The 25,302-nt window shown below is 41.2% G+C and overlaps 1 protein-coding gene across 1 annotated transcript in view; it reads left to right on the forward strand.

Moving 5' to 3' along the window:
• Positions 1 to 25,302, forward strand: part of ADCY1 (adenylate cyclase 1) — a 533,674-nt gene that overhangs the window by 164,609 nt on the left and 343,763 nt on the right. The gene's annotated exons all lie outside the window — the stretch shown is intronic.

The following is a 25,302-nucleotide window of genomic DNA, read 5'->3' on the forward strand; positions in this document are numbered from 1 at the left end:
GGGAAGCATTACAGGTTGGACATGCTGGGCAGGGCTCGCTTGGACATTGGTAGAGCTGTCCTCAGGAGAGCTTTGTCTTCCCCTGCCCAGTAGTTCTGCTTGAGTACATCCTACTTGTTCAGAAAGGAGCAGCCAGACAACTTTTGTCTTACCTGATTATTTCCTTTCTAGTCAGCTATGCTAGTCTGAAGCCCATCTTTGGAAGACTAAGGGCCTGGGGCTCTCAGGGTGCTCTGCTATTTCCCTTACAGTTAACAATAAAAAATAAACATTAATGATGAGAGGAAACAATAATGCAGTTTTTAGAAATGCAAGTTAGCAAGTACCACTCTGTGGTGTTATGCATTTTGGTGATCATTGCAGTTGCAGTGGTTGATAGAGCGTTACAAAAGGACCTTATGCTGCTTTTGCAAATGCTTACTGGAGATTTTCCTGAGCACCATAGGCAACCCGTATAAGAGGCTTGGGGAGGCTAAGCCTCCCCAGCCCAAATGCAACATGGGGCTCTGCACGTCGCTGCCTGGCAGATTACCGGTTCCTGCCCGAAAGAAGCCGGAACTTCCCTTCCATGCTGCCTTGCTGCTTAACCCACTGCCTCTCCGATTCAGTGGTGATCGGCAAACAAACACTATGCACGGAGCCATAGAGCTCCGCATGGCAGTGCTGACAGCTCTTCCGGGCCCACCCTCTATGATGCAACCGTTGCATCATAGAGGGTGGGACCGGAAGAGCTGTCAGTGCTTCCATGCGGAGCTCTATGGCTCCGTTCACAGTGTTTATTTGCCGATCGCCACTGAATCGGAGAGGCAGCGGGTTTGGTGGCAGGGCAGCATGGAAGGGAAGTTCCAGCTTCTTTTTCTTTTTGCAGCTAGGCCAGGGGGAAGAAAAAAAAAGAGAAGATAATGCTGGAGGCAGGAAATGGGAGGAAACAGAGAGGATGGGGGAGGGAAGAGGCAGAGGCACAATGTTGGATACTGGAGGGGCAGACAGAGAAGCAAGGCTAGATGTTGGATATTTGGGGGGGGGCAGACAGAGAAGCAAGGCTAGATGTTGGATATTTGGGGGGGGCAGACAGAAAAGCAAGGCTAGATGTTTTGGGGAAGAAGAGGCAGATGGACAAAGCTGGATATTAGGGGGAGAGAAGAAAGAGGAGCAAAAAGCTGGGTATTGGTGGGGGGGAGAGACAGAGGAGCAAAGCTGGATAGTGAAAAGAAAAACAGGCAGTGGAAGAAGAGAGGCTGAGGTGTAAAGTGAAGAGAGAGAGGGAGGAGCAATGCTGGAAGGTGGGAGAGAGAGAGAGAGAGAGAGACAGACAGACAGACAGACAGACAGACAGAGAAGAGATCTGTATGGTATGTGAGGTAGGGTGAGGTGGAAGAGAGAGAGGAGATCCTGGGTGCCTGGGGCAGGGGAAGAGAGAGAAGAGATGCTGCTTGGCAGGGAGGGGGAAGAAAGATGGAGGGAGAGAAACAGAGAGGAAATTACGGCAGGCAGGGAGAGAGACACACACACAAGATCCTGGATGGTGGGGTGGGAGAAAGAGAAACAGATCTTTTGCCCTGAGGGGGGCATTCAGACAGACACACACACACCCTGGGTGAGGGAAAAAGATGGAAAACAGGGAAAATGAAGTATGGATAAGTCTGAGTGGTCAGAGAGGCAGAAAAATGGAAGAAAGCAGAAAAGAAAATATCAGTGTCGGAGATGGATGTAGTAGAAGATGTGAAGAAGACATGCAAAGAGAGAAAAATGATAAATGGACAAGAGATATGGAAAGAGTTAAAAGACAGAAAGGCAGTAACCAGAGGCAGCGACCTGCACAATTAGAAAAAATAGATGCCAGATAGCAAAGGTAACATTATTTTTAATGTAGAATGAAGTAGCCATGTTAGTCCACTTTACAGGTTAATAATAAATTAAAATAAAACAAAAAAAAATGTAAAATAAGATGACAACTTTTTATTGGACTAAATACATTTTTGACTTGCTTTCAGAGGTCTAAACCTCCTTCCTCAGGTTAGTAAACTCCAAAAAACTAGTCAAAAATTTTATTAAATTAGTTAAATAAAAAGGTGTCACCTTATTATACATTTTTGTTTCAAATATTTATTCATTTTTTAATTTAGTGAGTGGAATGTGTCAGTTTCTGAAATTTAAATCTGTTGGGCTGACTCAGTATGGCTATTCTTATGTTACAGTCAATTTGCTTTATAGGTCCTGAGTGACTTTTTTAAGGTTTTGCATTACTTTTCAATACACCTAATATTAGAATTTGGACTTAATTTAGCTCATAGCATTCTCAGTAGTAACTCAACATTCACTTGCTAACCTTGAATCTAACTAATTGGGATGGTACTTTTCACGTTTGGGATGGGACACCCTTGGTATCTCTGCACTCTGGAAACTGGACCTTAGCACTGGTGCTTTTGTGTCATCCAAATGTTCTGGCTGCCTATTCTGTAGAAATGCACTTTTCTTCCAACTATACTGTTCAGCCATCAAGCTCTCAGACAGTTTGAGCAACCACTTTATTCTTTGACATATGATACATATCTAATATCTAAATTAGATAATTATGGATGTAAGCCCCACCACTGGCACCGCCCCTGACCCTGCCTCCTTTAGCCTCCCCAAACAGTTGGGCCACCGACCGCCTATACTGAACACAATCAGGTTATACAGCGAGTTCAATGGAAAAGGCCAGTTTTTTTATTGTTATTGAAGATTGTTGCTAAATAAAGATTTTCCCTGGACACCATCTGCGAGAGGTTTTTTCTTCCACTGTTTGTTGTCAGGAGGGGATAACACCCACTTGTTCAGAAAGGTCCAGCCGACTAAAGGAAATAAAATTATCAGGTAAGACATAATTTCACCTTTGTAAATTTTGGACCTGGTCTGGATGGTCCTGTGTTAACCAGTGCAGATAGCTGAAGTATAAACATTGTTTAAATTAAAATTGAATAGGATAAACTGGAAGTCAAGTGGAATCTGAAGTACTGAAACAGGAGGAGGTAACAGGAATGAGACCTGGTATTCTTTTTCAACATTTTCATGCCCCTTTCTCTTCCAGCATCAAGTTGCTATGTGCTTCCTAGGGTTTTCAATATATATTATCCTAGGAGGAAAATGTTGGAGAATTATGCTTCATAGTCGTTGAATGTAATGAAGCTTTTCCTTGATGCATTGTGTAGTTCATAAGGAAGTAAGACAATGTGTGCAAAGGTTTTAAGATTTATTTCCTCTTCAGCTTTCTAAACAATATCTAGCAAAGCTATAGAAATGATTAGTAGTAACTCTTAACTCCTGTGGAGAATTCTCTCTAGTTTCATTCTGGATGGAAAAATGCTATTTTGTTCTTTTTCTTTGTAATATATTGATACTTACAGAGTTGAATTTTATTTTTGGTTTAGAATATATGTAAATGAGGCAGGCTGAAGCACAGGCAAACATTTTTACCATAGTGGAAGATGAAATCATAGTCAGAAAATGTCTAGTGTCTTTCCTCAGAGTTCCATGTGTTTATTTATTATTTGTTGCATTTGTATCCCACATTTTCCCCACCTATTTGCAGACTCAATGTGGCTTACAATAACACATCATGGCAAGCGCCATTCAAGAGTAGATAAACAATTGGTTGCATACAAAAAAACAAGTTTAGCATAATGGATATAAACAATTCAGTAAATCAGAAACAGTCAGACTATCAAGTAAGTAATGATGCATTGGAATACCTATTATTGATTATTATGGTAAGTCTTGTTAAAAAGAAAAGTCTTTAGTGATTTTCAAAAGTTGAGATTGGTGCTGAATATTAGAAAAGGTCTAATAAATGAAATACATATTGGAGGAAATCTAATAATGTATTGCATGTGGGTTTTCAAATAATGTTTAATTTTGTTGGGTTTTTCTTTGTAAGAGGTCGCAATTATTTTTATTTACCAGTTAGTGAATATATTTCTGCCATACATTTTTCTAAGCCCAGAACTTGCTTAAATCAGTTTTTTTTTTTAATCATAACTTTTATCCCCTTGGTTACTAAGCTGACCTAACAGCTTCCACACAGTAGTGCTGACACAGCCCATTCAAAGTGAATGGGTTGTGTTGGCATTAGCACATGGCAGCCGCTAGCTTGGCTTAGTAAACAGGGGGGGGGGGGGGGGGGGGGTTAATGTGAATCACATTATACTCTAAAATTATAAAATGAATGTTATAAAAGTATCTGCATTTAACAGTATTACAATCATTATTTGTCATTTATTTTTTACTCTTTGAAATTTGTAACATATCAGCCCACAATTTATGTTTATTACAGAATTTAGCCCTGGTGTTCTAGAGTGTGATATTTTGGAGGGGAAAATGGACTTTGCATAGTAAACAATGAAAAACCTTAGGCAACTTCTCAAAGAGGCAGAAATACCAGGCTATATCTAAAGTTTAAAGCACAAATACCCTTTTGAGAAAAATATTTAGTAAAAGCGACAGTTTTAGTAAACGTTCACATTCATGAGTTACTACTATGTAGATCCATGAAAATCATCTCATTCCTGTGGAAAAATAGAAAACTCAGGACACAAAAATGGTTCTACAGGTTGGCACAGTTCTTTTTCTGAAGAGCTGGGGAATTTGGATACAGCAGTGGCCATGCAGTAAAGGGCCCAAGTTTACTAGTAGCTAAGCTCCTCTCCAGGCCTCTCTGAACCCCTGGGCCATTTAAGTTGTGTACCTAATTAGCTTGTGCAGATCTCGATGTGCGCCAAATGTTGGTATACAACTTTGGATACCGGGGGATTATGTATGCAATTTTTTAAAATTCTATAAGGGGCCCTTTTACTACAGTGATTTGTGTTATTTATTTGCTGCATTTGTACCCCACATTTTCCCACCTATTTGCAGGCTCAATGTGGCTTACACTATGTTGCAAAAGGTATAATCATAAAGAGAGTAAGAGGTATGGTCTAATTTAACATATTACTGTTTAAGAAATTAGGTAGGTAGGTCAGTAGAATTATTTACATAACACAAAATAAAACAGGTAAGATATAATGACCAATAGTGATAATGTGATTAACATAATCAAATTAGAAGGGATCAGTATTAGTTGGTTTAGATGTAGAATGGAATCAAGTCATTAAGGAGGATTTTTATTGTAAGTCTCTTTGAACAGGTGCGTCTTCAATAACTTCCGGAAGGTTGTCAAGTCATGCGTTGTTTTTATAGCATTCGGTAGTTTATTCCATGATTTTGTGCAGAGATATGTGAAGGTAGATGCATGTAGTGATTTGTATTTGAGTCCTCTACAATTGGGGTAGTGGAGGTTTAAGAAGGTACGTGATGAACTTTTGATGTTTCGTGCAGGTAAGTCAATTAGGTCTGACGTGTATGATGGAGCTTCTCCATGGATGATTTTATGGGTTAAGGTGCAAACCTTGAATGCAATATGCAATTTGATCTTTTAGTGGAAGCCAATGTAATTTTTCTCTGAGGGGTTTAGCGCTCTCATACTTCGCCTTTCCGAATATGAGTCTAGCCGCAGTATTTTGGGCATCTGGAGAGTTTCTTAATGGTTTTTTCTTTGCATCTTGCGAAAATGGAGTTACAGTAATCCAGGTGGCTCAGTACTAGCGATTGCACTAGTTTGTGGAATACTTCCCTTGGGGAAAAAGGTTTCACTCTTTTCAGCTTCCACATAGCAAAAAACATTTTCTTTGTCACATTCTTCGTGTGGCAATCAAGGGTGAGATTTCGATCAATAGTAACAACGCATTTTTATTCTAAAGTCTTATTTTTGAATGAATACTGTATATTGTATGGTAGCCACAGTATGTTGAGATTTGTTCTTAGCTTCTTCCTCTTATGCTGACTGTGAATGAAATCTTTTTGAGACATAACATTACATACTTCTGTCTTAATTAATTCAGTCCTTCAGTTCAATGATTCTGAAATACCAATAAAATGAACATTAAAAAGAAATGAAACACAGTATGATTTACAGTAAGATATCATGAGAGATGCAGTGATCAAACAGCTGGTAGCATATGCTCATGGCTTATACCTTGCTCTAATCTTCATATTCTGAAGCTTATGTTTTCATGAAGCAGCTAATTATAGGATTTACAGACAATGATTTCCAGCAGGATATTAATAGGGAATCGGGGAAGCTAAGTAGAAATCTAAAGCAATACTTTTGTAATTTGAGCTCTGGGTTCTTCTTTGCAGGTTGTGATACACACTGCAGTGTAGGAATTGTGCAAAGACGAGGGCGTGAATGAACTTTCAAGCTCATAGCTTGAGTGTTGTGACATGCTATAGAAATGGCAATGACCTTCGCCTTAGCACCTGTCACTCATGCAGATCTCCTGGTCAGTGACAAGTTACTCTTGATTCTGCTTGCAGAATATGGCCAAACATAACCAGAAAGAGAGATGGCAGCAAGTTTCTGGGCCAACTTTTAGAAGAGAAAGTCAAACAAAAAGCAATCTAGAAGAACAGATCAACGTAAAAAAATGATAAGATGTGTTGAAAGAATAGCATAAACATGATTTTAAAATATGGTCTGATTCAGTGGCATACTGAGGGCAGGGTGGTGGGGGCTGTCCGCTCCGGGTACACGCTGCAGGAGGGTTGCAGGGAACAGCCGCACAGCTTTCGGCTCTGCTGGTTCCCTGCTTCCTCTAATGTTACTTTCTGTTCCGGGGCAGAGGGAGCAGGGAACCGGCAGAACCGACAGCCGTGCGGCTGCTCACAACACCCCAGCAGGCAAGAAGAATGCACCCGGGGGGGCTTGGCGGTGATGCTCCGGAGGGGAGATGCTGCACCCAGGGAGGGCGTTGTGCTGCACTGAGGGGGACGGATGACGCTGCACCTGGGGGAGGGGGCTGCGCAGCGGCGAACTACCCCGGGTGGCAGCTGACCAAGGAACGCCACTGGTCTGATTGACAATAGAACAGCAGAATAGATAACAGAAAAGTAGTTACCAGTCTTCTGCATAGCTTGTAGCTAGTAGGCAGAGTAGCCACTGAAATTATTTGAGGTACAGAAAGATTATTGAGAGGGTGGTATCACTGGAATGCACAGAGAGTTCTTAAAAGGGTCTGTGGAGGGGTATGCAAAAAATAGACCTGAACTGAAAATGCTACTAAAGCACTTATTATATACATATAAATCAAGGGAAGTAGCATAGAATTTTGGTTGGAGGCACTGTACCCTCTAAGCTGAGTGGGAGTCCTTCAGTCACATTGCTGCCAGTGGGGGGGTGGTGCTTCAATATTGTGTTTTCAATCGCTAGGGACAGGTAGGTTCACTGGAGTCATACAGAGCTTACCTGTCCCTCACTATTGAAAATGACACAGTGAAACAGCACCCCCACTGGCAGGACTGTAGGTGGAGGACTCCCACTCACCTTAGAGGGAACAGTGGTTGAGAGTGCCAAAAAAAAAACCCCAAATTATAGCGCCGCCTCTAAGCTCTTTTATTTCTGATGTTATGTTGAACAAAATATTGGTTGGTCTATAGCCACTGTGGCCCATCCTACTCCTCCCTCAATGCTATAAATATGCTAATGATATTTACTTGCATATATTTATTGACTGCTAATTTTTCCTGTTGTCTCTCATTGATAGTAAACAAATGTATTTGTCAAAAACATTCACATTAGGATTAATGCATTAGGGAAATCCAGGAATATAACTACTAGGTTAAAACCAGATGAGTACTGAGGGCTTTTTGTTTTTTTAATTTATCAACGTTTTGATTTTTAACAACCAAGGGGCTCTTTTACAAAGGTGCTCTGAAAAATGTCCTTCAGTAGTGTAGACGTGTGTTTTGGGCGTGCGCAGAATCATTTTTCAGTGCACCTGTAAAAAATGCCTGGTGGATAGGCATCTGCACCTGGAAAATCACTGTCAAATGGTAGTCAAAAAGGAGTTCAGTGTTCTTAGGAAATTAAAGCAACTATGTCACTGTTTTACTGTTGATAATTTTAGACAGCTGGTACAATCCCTCATCTTGTCACAAATCGATTATTGCAATGTGTTATATGTAGGCTGTGCTGAATTAGTAAGAAAGAGATTGCAGTTGGTACAAAATGTAGTTGCAAAACTGATCTTTTCTATGTCCAAAGAGTTGCCCCGCTGTATATCACATTGCATTGGCTTCCAGTGGAGGGAAGAGGGATTTTCAAACTTTATACAATCATTTATCTGATTCTATATGGAAATTTTCCTGAATATCTAAATCAATGGATATTATTACCAAAATTAGGAACAGAGGACTGGCTGGCAATTTCATAGATCTGTCATTTCCTTCTCCCAAAAGCATAAGATTCAGGTCATTATATGCATTGACTTTACCTTATCTATCCGCAAAATGTTGGAATGATTTACCAATCCAGATAAGGACCGTGACTCATTATAGAGCATTCCACAAACTGTTGAAAACTCATTTATTTAAAAGACATGTTTTACGAAATATACAATAATTAATGACGGCTGGTAATTAGTCTATCAGATGACATTTAAGTTCCTTCTCTTTTTGTTGTAATTCTTACTATGTAATTCCGGAGAATGAAATCACTTCTTGATATAAGTCACATTGAACTTTTAATGGGAATATTGGCGACTAATAAGAAATAAAGGAAAGGAAAGGAAAGAATTGACAAGAGAATCATAATGGCCTTAGATTCATGATGATATCATCAGCCTTGGTATTTAGAAGCCTAGGATCAGTATGTCTGACTTTCTATCCAAAAGCTTCAACATAGTGGGTCGAGGGACTCTTGCTTCTTTCTTGTCCCTTCCCAAGATGGCTCCCACTCTTCTAGCTGTCAGATTCACCTGTGATAAAACTCAGGATTCCTAGTAGCAGAGACTGGGGATTTATAGTTGAAGCCAAAGTAGCTATAGAGTGAAGGCAAAAGTTAGTGAATCCTTATTCTCTGGGCAGCAGGTGACAGTCTCATTAGATCAGCATCAAGGAGGGGGGATTCTTGATTAGAGACCAGTGTTAGTATAAAGGGCTTCTCCAGGGAGCTGCCTCAAAATAACTACTCACTGATTACTACATTGAGAGTGGCTTCAATTGAAAGGTTCTATCCTTTCCCACACTGGCTAAACAATAACAAGTGCTATTTCCCAATCTTTCCATGCCCCATAGACTACAATGGTACTATCTTTATGGACTCATGTACATTGAGTTTGTTAAGAGGAAATTAAGTGAAGATCTGAAAATCAAAAGAGGCTTCTGTGAAGTTAATCCATGCTAAGTAGGCTAGGAGGGGATATTCAATGGCACTTAACTGGGCAGTGTCACTGAATATCTCCTCAGACCACTGCAGTGCAAGGGTGGTCCAGGGGTAGAGTCAGGGCAGAGCTGGGATTTACTCAGCAGCAATATTCAGTCTGCTAACTTGGAAAGGACAGCAAAAATGTGCATGTGTGTTGGGGGGGGGATCATGAGAGTAGCACATGTGTGTGGGATGGGTAGGAGCTAGGGGGTTGTGAATGTATTTTGTGGAGGGGTTGAGGGCAGCAGATGTGCTACAATGTACTCAGGGGCTGATGATCAAATTCCCCATGCTGTTCCGAACAGCGCTGGGAATTAAAGTTCCATTGACAAACCTAATAGCATGCATATTGATCCGTGCTATTAGTTTTGATCATAGGGGGACTTCTGCAGGAGGATTGAAATCACACCCAGTGCATCCCACGATGCACCAGGCAGTGCAGTGCACTACCATTTTTAAGGCAGTGTCCCACGAGGAAGGAGTGCTACTCCCTCTTCCCTTCTAAAGGTACTGGGGGGTTTGGGGGGCACTAGACCACCAGGGTGGGTGGGGGTATGAAGGCAGGTGGAGGTAGGGTTACTCACTGTACCACCAGAGACTTTTTGTGGTGTCGGGGGGTTGGGGGCTAGAGGTCTGCCAGACCTCCAGCCCCTTGTGCCCTTGTGGCGGGGGGTCGAGGGGCTGGAGATCCACTGTACCTCCAACCCCCCCATGTCTAGGGGGGGACAAGGCCACTGGACCACTAGGGAAGCTTACCATGGGGAGTTGGAGACTGGAGGTCCACTGACTATCCAGCCCCTATGTCTGGAAGGGGCATGTAAGCATGCAAATGCATACTGGACAGGGATCCACATTCCTCCCCAATGCTCCACAGGACCTAATGCCAGTTCCGAGTTGGTGTAGTGTTTGAGCATTCTGGAGGAATAGGTAATGTCCTACTTGTGAGCCAGTAAGCTCGTTGTTTCATGTGCTCACCGACTCTGATCATGGTGCAGCAGCAAATGCGGGTGCTAGTACGGCGCTAATAGCCTCTAACGCCCATGTTTGCTCTGATCATCTGGGCCTCAGAGTCTTTGTAAAAGAGTAAAGAAAGACATCAATCTGCAAAGTGACAGTTACAGGCCAGTTGCAGGCAGCTTGGGTAGAAAGGTTGCTGAAGGAGACCTCCACATTTACTGCTGAGGAATGAGACTACTCAAGCAGTGTGTGCACTGATGACACTACAACCTCATAGCCCAGAGGAGCAAAGGACAATATTAAAGTGGAGAAATCCCCAGTTCCCAAGCATGGTGGTCCAAATTCTTGGACTTGTTCATTCACTCCAGGCAGGCTGACATTGCTGCCCTATATGTACATTTTCTTTAATTGATAACACTAGCTGCCTATCATTGGACAGTTTCTATTAAGTCTATTCTTTAACAAAGGCAAAAATAAAAGCCAGCTTTATTCTCACTTCCTCTGCTCTAGCTCCACCTGACTGGAATATGCTGGAATCATTGATCATTCTTTTATTGTTAATTATGGCTCACACACACAATGGTATTTGGTCATTTTATAGTGAAGATCTGCAGTGTCTGCCACCACTTTACCCTAATAAAGAAAGAGCTATTTCATCAACACTATTCCCTTTCTCCTCTTAATCCTCATTTCATTTATTTATTCTCTGATTAAATTTACTTTCACTGTGTATCTCCTCATTCTGTTAATCTTAATTTGCCTTTGCCTGCCTGTCTGTCTCCCTAAATCTGATGTGATTGAGGTAGTTTATCCTCACCCCACTCTTTCTCAAATATTCTAGGGTTATCTTGGGTTATCTTCTGTCCCAAAACATAGGGAGAGATGTATTAAACTTACTGGGCCAGTAATGTGAGTTTTTGACCGGTTCAAGACAGTTTAGTAAGCAAGGAGTCCAGCAATGAATGCACAAGAGAGCTCGGTGGGCTTTTCACCATTTGCGGCAGCAGACACCAGGAATCACATGTTAATGTATTTAAATGAGCAGTTTTGTATTCAAATGTGCATTCCGAGCAATGCACAGAAGCAGCTCCTACCTTTTATGAGGGAATTTTAATGGGTAGCCAGGAGCTGTCGCAGCATGACAGTAAGCTGAAGAAGCAATTAATTACTTGTTCTGTTCTCTTGTGCCTTTAACCCTCCTGTCCTTTGTACTCTTGTGCCTTACCCCTTCTTCTCCCTGAAGAGAAATGTCTTTCAAGGTGGCTGAGCGGTTGTCTACATGTAGTTGAGGCATGCCCACTGCACCCATGTAGTTTAGAAAAAAGCTACACATGGCTTTCACACATGCATGTATGAAAGCCGTGTGTAGCAGTGGAATCACGCAGAGTGCCCGGAATCAGGAAGCCTTGAATGTTCAGCTTCCTCTTGGTGGGAGAGGGCTGTTGCAGTTTCCTGCTACAGCTGGGATCTGATTCTTCAGCTGTGCAGTCAGATTGTATCTGCTTTGGCGCAGCAGTGAATACTGGAAATTCACTTCTGCTGATCTAGGACTAGTTTACAGAAGATTTCTCTCCAGAAAAGCAAAGCTTTCTTGGGGTAGCCAGGAACTTGTTAGGCACTAACAAGGTGGGTGACCAGAAACAGTTTGGGTTTCCTTGGTCACCCATGGCTTTCATATACACTGCTTGTATGTGTGTATGAAAGCTGTGGGAACCACACTCCGTTCTGAGCATGCGCAGAGCGGACGTGCTTAACGATTGACTGTTCTGTGCATGTGCAGATTACCAGCTACCTTTCCCCTACCGAGTTGCTTGCTGTTTTTGTGCGCAGCTCATTTGCATGCGATTTCCTTTGGGAATTATTCGCTTTACCGAGGTGGAAATAGTGAGCGGTTCCCTCCGGAGACTTATTGCCTGCCACATACCTTATACATTGTGCTTCCTGACTTCCAATACTGTCTTGTGATCGCTTACTGATACTTACTATAGGTTTTATGAACTGAAATGAATCAGGACTCAATTTTTCAGATATTTTAAAGCATAATGAAATAAAAGAGCTAAAATAAATGGAATATGGTAATGGAATTCAAGAATGCATTGATTCATATTTGAAAACAGAATGGAAGCAAAACAACTTATGCTTAAGAGGCAAATCCAGTAGTTACAAAGTAGTGCCAGGCAGACTTCTATGGTCTGTGTCCCAGATCTGGTTCAGCTGGAGCGGGTTTTGATGGAAACTCCAGCTGTTGAAAATTAAGCCAGTGCTGAGCAGACTTCTATAGGTTGTGTCATGAAAATAGCAAGGACAGCTCAAGATCAAGAATGCATACGTTTTCATATCAAATACCAGGAGTTTATTTTGTTGGGCAGACTGGATTAACCATGCAGATTTTTATCTGCTGTCATCTACTATGTTACTATGAATGTAATACTAGCACATATGAAGCTGGGCAGTAAAGAGTGAGAGGAACAATTGAAATACAGATAGGAAAAAAATCAAATGATCAAATTTGGGTGGGTGACTGAATAACTTGGGAAACTGACATGAAGTTAAAAGCCTTTCACTTGTCCAGGTGGTAGTCTCGCTCTACTACCACTAGGGGGCACAGGCACATTGGATGATGGCACTGACTGGGCAGTAGTAGAAGAGAACTGCTATTGGCCCAGACCCTAAACTGCCAGTGGCAGAAAACTGGTTAGATCAGTGGGTGCAGGAGGGTAGTGCTTGGGGGGATGTTGGTGTCGGGATATGGGGATGTTCATGTTGGGGAGGCTTTGTGTCTAGCAGGGGGATTGGGAGATGGATCAGTCATTGGGGGCAGCATTGAAAGAGATCGGACATCAGAGGGAGAATCAAAAGGCCAAGTAGCTGCCCCACCGCAGCACTACAACTGTCACCAACCATGCTATCAGACTGTCAGTAGCAAGGCTGCACTTAGCACGTCCTCTTGAACAGGTGGTGCGTGGTACTGACCATGCCTCCAACCCACCCATCATGTCTGGTTTCTGCCCCTACAAGTGTTAAGCAGCTAGTGCTGGATTTTTACTATATGGATTCTTTTAACATATAGTAAACATCAGCATGGGTTCACGCTAATGTCTACTATGTGATAATACCCACACTATCTACTTCATGTACCTTTGGTGGCTCAACCACATAAATGCTTTAAAAAATGACCAGATATCCAAATAGCTTCATCTGTTTAAAATTCAAAATGACTAATGTGCATATTAAAAAGGGGAGGGACTTGGGACAGGTCGAGGATGGTTCTAAAAGTTATACATTCAGTTGCAGAATTCAGCTACTGAAAGATTTTATAAAAGGGTATTTATTTATTTATTTATTGCATTTGTACCCCACATTATCCCACCTTTTTGCAGACTCAATGTGGCTTACAGGGTGTTAATATGAAAAGTCATTACATAATCTTAGATACAGTCTGTAATAATCTGGAGGTAGAAGAGGAATAAGTTAGAAGGTGTTAGGTAAGGTCGTGTGAGGGGTGTTTTAAAGCATTTGGGTGGTGTAAGGAGTGCTTATGTTGAAAGTCCAAAAATTCCCCTTTTCTCTAAAAGCTACTTAGAAAATATATCTATTAAAAAGCAAAAAAACAAAAACAAACCTCCAGTCCTATACAGAGAGTCTTTTAAAGCACTCCATAGATCTCAGAAATCAAGGCAAGATTGTTTTAGTGAGTGAAATAGCAGGAATATATTTAGTTTGATTGTTGCTGCATTAACAGCTCACTCTTACGGTCCCACAGGCAAAATAGACCTCACTTTTTTGTTCAGTTTTATAATGCAAGTAAACAATCTCAGTCCAATCTCGCATTAGCTCATAAAATATTTATCTCTAAGCCCCAAGAGTGTTCAAAAATTAGAATTAAATCAACTGCCATTTGAGCTGCATTTTACAGAGCATTATTTACTGAGATCTGCTATTACAGGATACATCTAAGTTGCCTATGTTTCAAGTTTATTTAATTTTTGATATACCATCCAATCAGGAGACTTTCTAGGTGGTTTACGATGTCTATCATCAGAATAGTAAAGGGACCTCCATTTGCAGACAGTAAGGAGAAAGGTGAAATAAGTTAAAATGCAATGAAATTCTTCGGCAATGACCTGCCTATACCCATCATAGAGTGCCCAGGGCAAAATATATAAATAAATACAGAGAGAAAGGGCACAATAATATTAAACCCAAAGGCATCTTGAAATAAGAGCTTTAGTTTCTTCTTGAATGCCCCTATGGAACATTCTTCACAGGGACTTTCGAATGGGAAGAAACGACCATGAGTAAAAAAGGAGATTTTTATCCAGACCTGTTTCAGTCACATCCAAGTTACAAAAATGTTGCTCAATTGAACAGCTGACCACTGGGGGGGGGGGGGGGGGGGTTAAAGCATGACCCCTTCCTTGATCCCTCAGTGGTTGCCATTATCCTCCCTCTTCCCTAAAAGTGAAACTGAAAACGAAAACCAGGCTCTATATCAGCTATAGGTATTATGATAATTTTCAACAAAGCAGCAAGTAAGTCAGAGGAATAGCCTAGTGGTTACTGCAATGGAATATGAACCAAGGGACACAGGTTAATATTATATATTAAAAAAAATGAAGTCACACTTCATTTTTTAAATATATAATAATAATTCTAAGACTTCCAGAAATAGAAACATATCTACTGTACCTAAGACACCTGCAAGCCTGAAGGCTATTAAAGTGGTGTACATTCAGGGATAGTAGGGCTTTTTTCAGGTCCCGGAGAGATCAAATTTACAAAAAAAAAAAGTTATAGTGGGATTTCTTTTTTTTTTTATTTAATTTATTTATTTATAAGTTTCACATAATTACAAGATATACTTGTTTAAGATAACTCGGAATTGAAAAATCATTCAAAAGAAATCACAATAATATTTCATATATCCTTAGAAACAATATTTTCCTATCTTAGACCACAAATAAGGGGGAGTTAAAGAACTTGAGGAGACAAAATCAAATTATTTCCCTTATTTAGGTAATAGGACCTAGACCGCCCCACGGGTTCTCAATACTTCATTGTTCCCCTTAGTCCAAGAGGTCACTTGACAATCTTCTTTGTTTCAACAAAACTTTTCAATTGTTCAGGTTCAAAAAAAATGTACTTATTATCCAAATATTTAATTTGACATTTACATGGATATGCTAGCAAAAAGCTAGCCCCCAGAGCTTTAACTTCATCTCTCAATAAGAGGAACTCCCGTCTTTTTTCCTGGGTAATTTTAGTGACATCTGGGTAAATCCACAAGCGAGATCCCAAAAAAGTTTTTTGAGCATTTTTAAAATACAGTTTCATAATTGAATTTAGGTCTTGTTCGAAGACCAATTATAGTGGGATTTCAACCTGTGTCCTTAGGATTACAGTCCACTACCCTAATCACTAGGCTACTGATATCTCTGTGGCCATATTTTTGAAATGATGCTAGACAGATATTCACATTCCTGTTTTTTTGTCATTCGAAAGTTGGATATTTCACTTTGGAAAATGACTATTCATTTTGGATGTTTTCAGTGCAAAAATGTCCATCTTGCAGCCATAACTGAACAGGAAATCTATACATGTTTCCTGTTTGATTGTGGCTGTGAGAAGGACTTTTTTTTTTGGGAGGGGGGGGGGGGGTTCGGACTTAGACCTTTTTTTTAAATGCCCCTCTATATACCCTGGACCAGATGGTATCTAGCCAAATGATACAGTAGGAAGGGATAACTAAATGGATACTCTCTCTTGACTGTAGGAGACTAGGAGCAAAATAAGGGGAAGCATGAGAGATAAACAGGGGACTTCTATAAATGGCCCTTATTTATATATTTTTATTTAGTTGTACATTTGATATACCGCAAAATTGAGCCTGGGTAGGTGACGTGGAGGGGCATTTTCGAAAGGGACGTCCAAGTTGTGATTTGGACGTCCTTGCAAAGTGGCGAAATCCAGGGGCGGGGAAACCCGTATTTTTGAAACAAGATGGACGTCCATCTTTTGTTTCAAAAATACCATCAGGGACGTTCAAATCCTTAAATTTCGCCATCCCTAGATTTGGATGTCCCTAGAGATGGACGTCTTTGACTTTCAGCGATTTTCGAAACCAAAGGAGTCCATGTCAAAAATGTCCAAATGCAAGTCATTTGTACATGGGAGGAGCCAGCATTTCTAGTGCACTGGTCCCCCTGACATGCCAGGACACCAACCAGGCACCCTAGTAGGGGACACTGCAGTGGACTTCACAAAATGCTCCCAGCAACATAGCTCCCTTAACTTGTGTGCTGACCCCCCCCCCCCCCAAACCCACTACCCACAACTGTACACCACTACTATAGCCCTTAAGGATGAAGGGGGGCACCTAGATGCGGGTACAGTGGGTTTGTGGTGGGTTTTGCAGAGCTCGCTGTTTCCTCCACAAATGTAACAGGTAGGGGGGTATGGGCCTGGGTCCGCCTGTCTGAAGTGCACTGCAGTACCCACTAAAACTGCTCCTGGGACCTTCACGTACTGTCATGGACCTGAGTATGACATCTGAGGCTGGCATAGAGGCTGGCACAAAATATTTTTAAACATGTTTTTTGAGGATGGGAGGGTGTTAGTGACCACTGGGGGAGTAAGGGGAGGTCATCCCCGATTCTCTCCGGTGGTCATCTGGTCATTTTGGGCACATTTTTGTGCATTAGTCGTAAGAAAAACAAGTCCAGGTGAAAACATCCAAGTGTTCGTCAGGGACGTCCTTGTTTTTTCCGATTATGGGTCAAAGACGTCCAAGTGTTAGGCACGCCCAAGTCCCGCCTTTGCTGTGCCTCCGACACGCCCCCTTGAACTTTGGACGCTCTTGTGATGGACTGCAGTTGAAGACGTTCTAAATAGAGCTTCGATTATACCGATTTGGACGTCCTTGGAAGAAGGACGTACTTCTTCCGATTTATGTCAAAAGATGGATGCCCTTCTCGTTCGAAAATGAGCCCCTAAGTGGTTTACACCATAACTAAAAATATCCGATGAAGTATGGGACTGGGACTGGGAGAGAAATGGGCAGAGAAAAGGATAGAAAAAGGTCAGGGAGAAAAAATAAGAAAAAGACAAAGAGACAAAGAAAAAAAAAAAGAACAAGAGCTTATTTATTTATTTATTTATTTATTTATTGCATTTGTATCCCACATTTTCCCAACTATTTGCGGGTTCAGTGTGGCTTACAATACTTTGTGAAGGATGGAAATACAGTGTTACAGTACGATTATGGGTTACATTGTGAGGAGTTATAGGAAGACATAGTCAAGTCAAAATTCGTTAGGGCATGGAAATCATGTGAGGTTATAGTGGGGAAAAGATAAGGCGATAGATCAGATTCAAAAGAACATAGGGTATAACATTTTATCTGTGGGTGGAGTATGAAGTGTGGTGACAATATGGGTAAGAGAAGTTCAGAAGGGAGTGTATTGATGCATTTCTATTAGTATGTATGGACTTCATGTGTTTTGATCCTTGCAATACATTTTCTTGAAGAGATGAGTCTTCAATTGTTTGCGGAAGTCGGTTAATTCGTAGATCATTTTCAGGTTGCATGGTAGTGTATTCCAGAACTGCGTGCTCATATAGGAGAAGGTTGATGCATGCAGTACTTTGTATTTTATGCCTTTGCAATTAGGGAAGTGGAGATTGAGGAAAGTTCTGGATGATCTTTTAGCGTTTCTGGGTGGCAGGTCTATTAAGTCAGACATGTATGCAGGAGCTTCACCGTGGATAATTTTGTGAACCAAGGTGCATACCTTAAAGGTGATACGTTCTTTGAGTGGGAGCCAGTGTAGTTTCTCACGCAAGGGTTTTGCGCTTTCGTATTTTGGTTTTCCGAAAATGAGTCTGGCTGCTGTATTCTGGGCTGTTTGAAGTTTCCTCAGTATTTGTTCTTTGCAGCCTACGTATAGTGAGTTGCAATAGTCTAGGTGGCTGAGTACGAGTGATTGCACTAGGCTGCGGAATACGGACCTTGGGAAGAATGGTTTTATTCTTTTCAGTTTCCACATGGAGTAAAACATCTTTATGGTTGTGTTATTCGCGTGAGTCTCCAGTGTTAGGTGGCGATCAATAGTGACTCCGAGGATTTTTAAAGTTTCAGCGATTGGCAGATTTAGTTTAGGTGTGTTGATAGCGGTAAATTTGTTCATGTTGTATTGGGAGGTAAGTACGAGGCATTGAGTTTTCTCTGCGTTCAGTTTCAGTCGGAATGCATCTGCCCAGGTATTCATGATGTATAGGCTTTGGTTGATTTCATTGGAGATTTCGTTAATGTCTTGTTTGAAAGTAATATATATCGTTACATCATCTGCATATATGTAAGGGTTAAGGTTGTGATTTGTAGAAGTTTTGCCAAGGGAGTCATCATTAAGTTGAAGATGGTTGGCATAGTAGAATTTGATGTGACTTGGTATGAGTGCAGGGTTAGGAACCCCTTGAACCAGTTTAGGACATTGCCTCCAATGCCAAAGTATTCAAGTATATGTAATAGGATTAAATGAGTCTTCACACTCAGTTACATGCATTTGCAAATAGATAGGGCTTCAATAGGGCCTTAAAAGATTGTACAGGCATGGGTGTCCTCAGTGAAGAAGGCAGAGAGTTCCACAAGTTAGGACCTAGATAGCTAAAGGAAGTATCTCGAGAAAGTGAGAGACGAAGAGCCGATGGTGATAGAACCTGTAGAAAATTATCAGAAGAGGATCGAAGATTACGCACTGGATAATATGGAACCAATAATTTGGATAAATAAACTGGGGCAACAGAAGAACGATTCTTAAAGGCCAAAAGTAGTATTTTTAAATGGATCCTGAATAATACTGGAAGCCACTGTTCCAGTTGAAGAAGAGGGGTGACGTGATCAAAACGATGTGCACAATGGATGAGTTTAACCGCCGTAGACTGAATCAATTGAAGATGCTTGAGTGAGTATAAATGTAAACCAGCGTACAGTGAGTTATAGTAGTCAATATGTGAAATAACCATAGCATGAACTAGATCACAAATAGAAGAATCTGAGAGACATGCACAAATTGAACCAATTCTGTGCAAAGAAAAAAAAGAAGAGTGGATAACAGCATCAAAATTAAAATTGCATGTGCAAATTTGGACGCATGCCCAATTTGTGTGTGCAATTTAATTAAATAATGAGCCTATTAGCACCAATAATTGTGCACTAACAATCAATTATTGGTGCTAATTGACAATAATTTAGATTTATGTGTGCATCTTGCTAAGCACTATTCTATAAAGATGGACGTGTAAATCTTTTAGCACACAACTGAAAAGAGAGTGTGGCCAGGTCAAGATATTCACTTACTATACGTGCACTACTACAGAATTTGGGGGATCCACACCTAATTTAGGCATGGAGATTTAGGCAGGGATCTTCACCTAACCTAAACGTTAGGCACAGATCCCAGCACTACTTGCTATTCTATAAACGGTGCCCAACTCAAAACACTTTTGTAGATTAACGCTCATCACACAGTTTTTATGGTGTCCAAATCTGAGCATCATTTAATGACTCTCATTCAAAGTGTATACTATAGATATAGATGCCTCCTCCTCCTTAATGTACTGTATAAGGTCAGTTCTATAGACTAGGTGCTCACATTTATATATGTGTTACATGTATTAATGTTAAATACTAGCACTTACTGCATGTACTTACCGGTGCATATACTTAGGTAAGTGCTAGCAGGTTGCCTAAGCACTGTTCTGCAAATACCCACTTAACATGCAGCGTGGATACTTGCAAGGGAGCAGTCACGGGGGTGAGCATGGGTAGTACTCCCACTTACACACACAATTTGAGAATTCTGTACAGTACATGTCTTTTCTTCTCACATTTAAGTGTCCACACTTACACTGGCTCTATAACTGCTGTAACCACAGATATCTAAATATTAGACCTGCCGATACTGGGCTACACTTCTATTCTATAACTTAATCCATTATAGAGTAATTTGCTACCACATGGCTTCAGGGCTCATGAACAGAGGTGCCTAGCTAATGCTAGTTTCAATAGAAACTCCAGCTGTTGAAAATTAAGCCAGTGCTGGACAGACTTCTACGGGCTGTGTCATGAAAATGGCAAGGACAGCTCAAGACCAAGTATGTATATGTTCTCATATCAAATACCAGGAGTTTATCTTGTTGGGCAGACTGGATGAACCATGCAGGTCTTTATCTGCTTCCATCTACTATGTTACTATGAATGCAATAGCAATACAATTGAAGTTGGGCAACAAAGAGTGAAAGGAACAATTTCAATACAGTTTAAAAATAGGAAAAGATTAAATTATCAAATTTGGCTGGGTGACTGAATAGCTTGGGAAACTGAAACAAAGTTAAAAGCCTTTCACCTGTCCAGGTTGATAATATCCCTTTGTGGTAGTAGAACAAGACTACCACTAGGGAGCAAAAGCACATTGGATGGTGCCCCCAATGTACATCATTTGGGATCATCAGAATAAAGCTATTTCTATTCAACAAAACTTCCTCAGATATCTGTGTGGTCTCGATATCCCTTACTGGCATAGTAACTTAGAAATATGTTAGTAAATCACGTCAGCTAGGACCTGTATAGTCCATCTAGTATGGTCAACAAGGCAGTCAGAGTTGTACTTTCCGATCTATGCAGATTACACCAATCTATGCCCTGTTTAAAGTGTTAAGGTTGTTTAACTTTTGTTTTCCTTCCATTCTCTTTTTGTATAGGCATCCTTTGTTTTTATCTCATGTGTTTTTGAATTCTATCACTTTACTGTCTCCACAAGGAGGGTATTCCAGGCAGGCTTCCACCGCCCTCTCTGTTAAAAAGTACTTTCTGATGTTACTCCTCAGTAACAAAAGGACTTTCAGCTCCTTCAAGAAAATACTGTGAGCAAGAATCATATTCCTATGGGGAAATTCTGACTGTCTGTAGTGCATCACCCTAGGGTTACATACACAAAGTGGAAAGCTTTAGATTTAGACTAGCTGCTCATGCTCTGCATAAAAGGTGGGAAAATGTGGGATACAAATGTAACAAATAATAAATAATAATAATAAATCAACTCCTATACTACCTGTTTTGCTGCCCTGTGCAAATGATTATTATAGTGCCCACTTCTCTGCTCCCCACACATACATGGACCTGGATTAAAATGAAGTCCTTCCAGGACAGGATAAGCGCCTAGGACCCAGAAAAGTGTCTTGGTTCTCATCATAATATCAATATAATGGTCAATACACAGCCTGTGGCAGTGAGTGTTTTTTTTTCTTTTTTAATACTGACTGCTACATCATAAGAGCCAACTTTTCAAAGTGATTTGGGCTGCTATACATATTTAATGCTCCCTCATCAGAGTAATAGAGTTTGCCCGATTTTGGGGGTCCTAAACAACCTACAGAGCTGGTACCTCTACTGCAGGCAGAATTAGGGCTTGGTATTCAGTGTTAGCACCTATGTGGGAACTGGAACTGGACTGAATATCCAAGCTCTGGTTAGCCTCTGCCTATAGCCAGAATGAATTGTAGGCAGGTGAAATATTCAGTCTGTTACTCAGTAGCAAGCTGAATATAGTTTTGTGGTACCCACTCACCCCCAACATAAATGGCACCCCCTCCTGACATCCCCCTAAAAAATAAGCAGTTTCATGTTGGGGGAGGGGGGTTGGGAGGGGAGTGTTGATCTTGGGTGGGGATGGGACCAGGAGGGGTGATTGGAAGGGATTTGAAGCAGAAACAGTATTGGTGGATTGCAGCTGGAGTGAGAATAGCAAGGCAACACAAACATTATATGAGTTCTGGCTAACATGTAGTGCCATCGTTCTCACAATTAAGCAGTGAAAATTAGGACTGCTTTATATACAGTCCTATCTTGCCACTTAACTATGCAGGCACTAGCACTGAAAGTGGTCTGTGCCCGATAACTGCCGGCTTCTTCCTGACTCTGCCCAGACTTGACATTTGTGGTCTATAGGAATAATTTAGCATCACTGCCTGATTACTTGCAGTTGAATAGCCCACAGAATACGAATCGAGCAGGCAGGAGCATCTCCTGTGCTTATGTCATTTTGAATATCAACCCCATAGTGTAAACCCTTCAAAATAGGTGATTTCCCGTAAATTTGTGACTACAACTAACTATATTTCATGAGGAGATTTGAATTTAATGAGAAAATAAATCTCATACACCAATTAGACTACACACTAATAGCAAAACAATTGATTCTGAAATATTTTTGGTACTCAGAACCTCACGACCTATACCATGCTAAAATATAACTAACTCCCAGAACTCAAACAGCAGCAATTCTATGTATGAAAATGCAACAATGCAAATATGACAACAGGATATAGAACCTGGCTTAAGAGTGAGGATCATTCCTGTCATGCAATGTGAAAAACAAAATAACTACTGAAACATAGTTTGCTCAGAACTGTGAGTGGCACAGACTGCATGGATCCTTAGTATAAAAAAAATATCTTTTAAATTAATATTGGCCTCAAAGCTCCAAGAGCACATACTGGCTCGATTAAACTACATTAAATCATTAAATCAGGTGTTGCTTTTACTCCTGGTTTTACTTCCATTGCATTCAGATGCTGAGGAAAATGAGAGGGAAGATAGGAAGCAGGTACTGGGGAAGGGGAGGAGAAATATCTTACTAACTGATCCTAGATCATGGAGAACAGGCTAAGCCAATCTCCCTGTTACTTCCATTGTATTCAATGCCCTGGAGCCATATGGTAACCCCACTCTTTCCCCACTTTCCCCAGAACCTGACTCCTAGCTCCCTCCTTCCCTATTACCTGATTACTGCCTTCCCCTTACCTTTCCCCAGTATCTGGTTCTTGACTTCTGCTTCTGCTGTTTCCCCATTAACTGGCTTCTACTTCCACCTTTCCTGCTTCCTCAGCACCTGACTTCTGGCTTCTGCTCTCCTCTTCCCATATTTCAGCCTTTCCTCCATCTCCTCTTCAACAGCACCATCCTCCTAACCTTTACCTTCCCCTCCCCCCTCCACACACTTTCATTACCTTCCCTAACATCTGATTTGAAGCAACAGCAGCATCGGGAAGGCTAGAGCTTCTTAAAATGCTGTTGCTGCTCTGACACTCTCTCCTGGCACAAACTCATGACTAGAACTTCCTGTCCTTATTGCTGATCTCACAATAAAGATCATGTGGCCTATCCAGCCTGCCCATCCACACCAAACACCAATATCTACAGTCTGTTGCTTTCCCTCAGAGAGACCCCCCTGTGCTTGTCCCATGCTTTTTAAAAATCAGATACCCATCATTATCTGCACCACCTCCAATATGAGGCTGTGTCTTTCATCTATCACTCTTCCCATAAAGTTTTATTTCTATTTGGATTACTACTGAGTCTATCTCATTTCACCTTTATCTTATGCCCAGAGCTTCCTTTCAGGTAAAAGAGGCCTCTCCCTTGTATGTTTATACTATAGAGTCATTCAAAGGTCTCTATCATATCTCTCTGGCCCTCTTTCTTCAAAATTATACATAGATGGATTTAAAGGTTTGTACTATATGCTCTATGATGAAGACCTCTAGCCATTTTAGTAGCTGGCCTCTGAACTGAGTTTATCCTTTTTATCTTTTTAAAGGTGTGATCTCCAAACCTTGCAGAGTACTCTAATCCCCCTGTTTACAAAGCTGTGCTAGTAGCTGTCATGTGGCATTGCCGACACAACCCATTCAAAGTGAATGGGCTGTGTCAGCAGTACCGAACCTCCAGCCGCTAGCGGGGCTTTGTAAACGGGGGGGGGGGGGGGGGGGAGGGTAAATAAGGTCTCGCCAGAGACCTATACAGAAGTACTATCACCATCTTTTTCTGCTGGCCATTTTTCTCCCTCTGTCCCAAAGCATCCTTCAGGCTTTTTCTGTCACCTTATCTACCTGTTTGGCCACCTTAAGGTCATCAGATTCCTCTCTTCACCTATCACTTTATCTCCTAGGTCTCTCACATGGCAAGTCACGGTGCTATTACTGAGCTGCACCTTCTGTCTGTCACCTGAAAAATGTATTACCTCCATGTTCTTTCTTGGTTTAAAAAGACAGCAGATAAGAAATGCAAGTTATTTCCAATAAAGGACTTGAACTATCGCCTCTGAAATATTCACAATAAGCATGCTAAGAAAGAAGAGCTGATAAGATTTGAAACAAATTATATTCTGAATGATAATATTAAAATAAAATAGAGAATAAGCAATTACAGAACATCAGACCTCAAGGAAAATATAGATAAACCATAGATTGCAGAATTAAAACAACACAAATTCTCTTCGGAAAAATTACCAGCACTAAATGACAACATTGTAGACAGTTTCAGCAGAAAGACTCAGAAATTTACATAAGCAGGAAGAGTGAATAATTCTGCAGGATGAGGTTGTGGTACATAGGCAGGGAAAGGTTTATTGTTTATATTTAAATTTGGCATACTGCTCCTCCTATTCAGAGATCAAAGTGCTTTACAATACAACATAAAAATCTGCATAATAAAAACTAAAACAGAATTACCATCCATGCAGCTGTAGCTCAAGGTGGGTTACATTCAGGTATAGTAGGTATTTTCCGGACCTATTGCCAGCCCGACGCGGGTGCTGGCGGTAGTTCTGCCCCCCAGTGCACGCCATTTCTGGTGCTAGCGGTAATTAGGGAAAATATTACTGCAGGGGGTTACCCGACTGTAATCAAGTAGTGCTGTGCACTGCCTGGTTACCATTGGGTTACCGGGGAACCCCTACCGCCACCTCAATAGATGGCGCTAAGTTCTCCCTCCAAAATGGCCACACGGCAAGTGCAAACTTACCGCACGGCCATTTCATTTTTTCCAGTTTTTATCCACTGCGGTAAAAGGGGCCCTGGCGCACAGCAAAAATGACCGTCTCCTCTAGCGCAGGGCCCCTTTTACCGCAGCTCAGTAAAAGGGGCCCTTAGCTACAAAGCAAATCAAGATGATTTTCACAATAGAATTTAAACAGGCAGAAAGGAACTCCACAAGGTACAGGACAGAT

This window comes from Microcaecilia unicolor, chromosome 1 (assembly GCF_901765095.1).
Source record: "Microcaecilia unicolor chromosome 1, aMicUni1.1, whole genome shotgun sequence".
NCBI classification, from domain to species: Eukaryota; Metazoa; Chordata; class Amphibia; order Gymnophiona; family Siphonopidae; genus Microcaecilia; species Microcaecilia unicolor.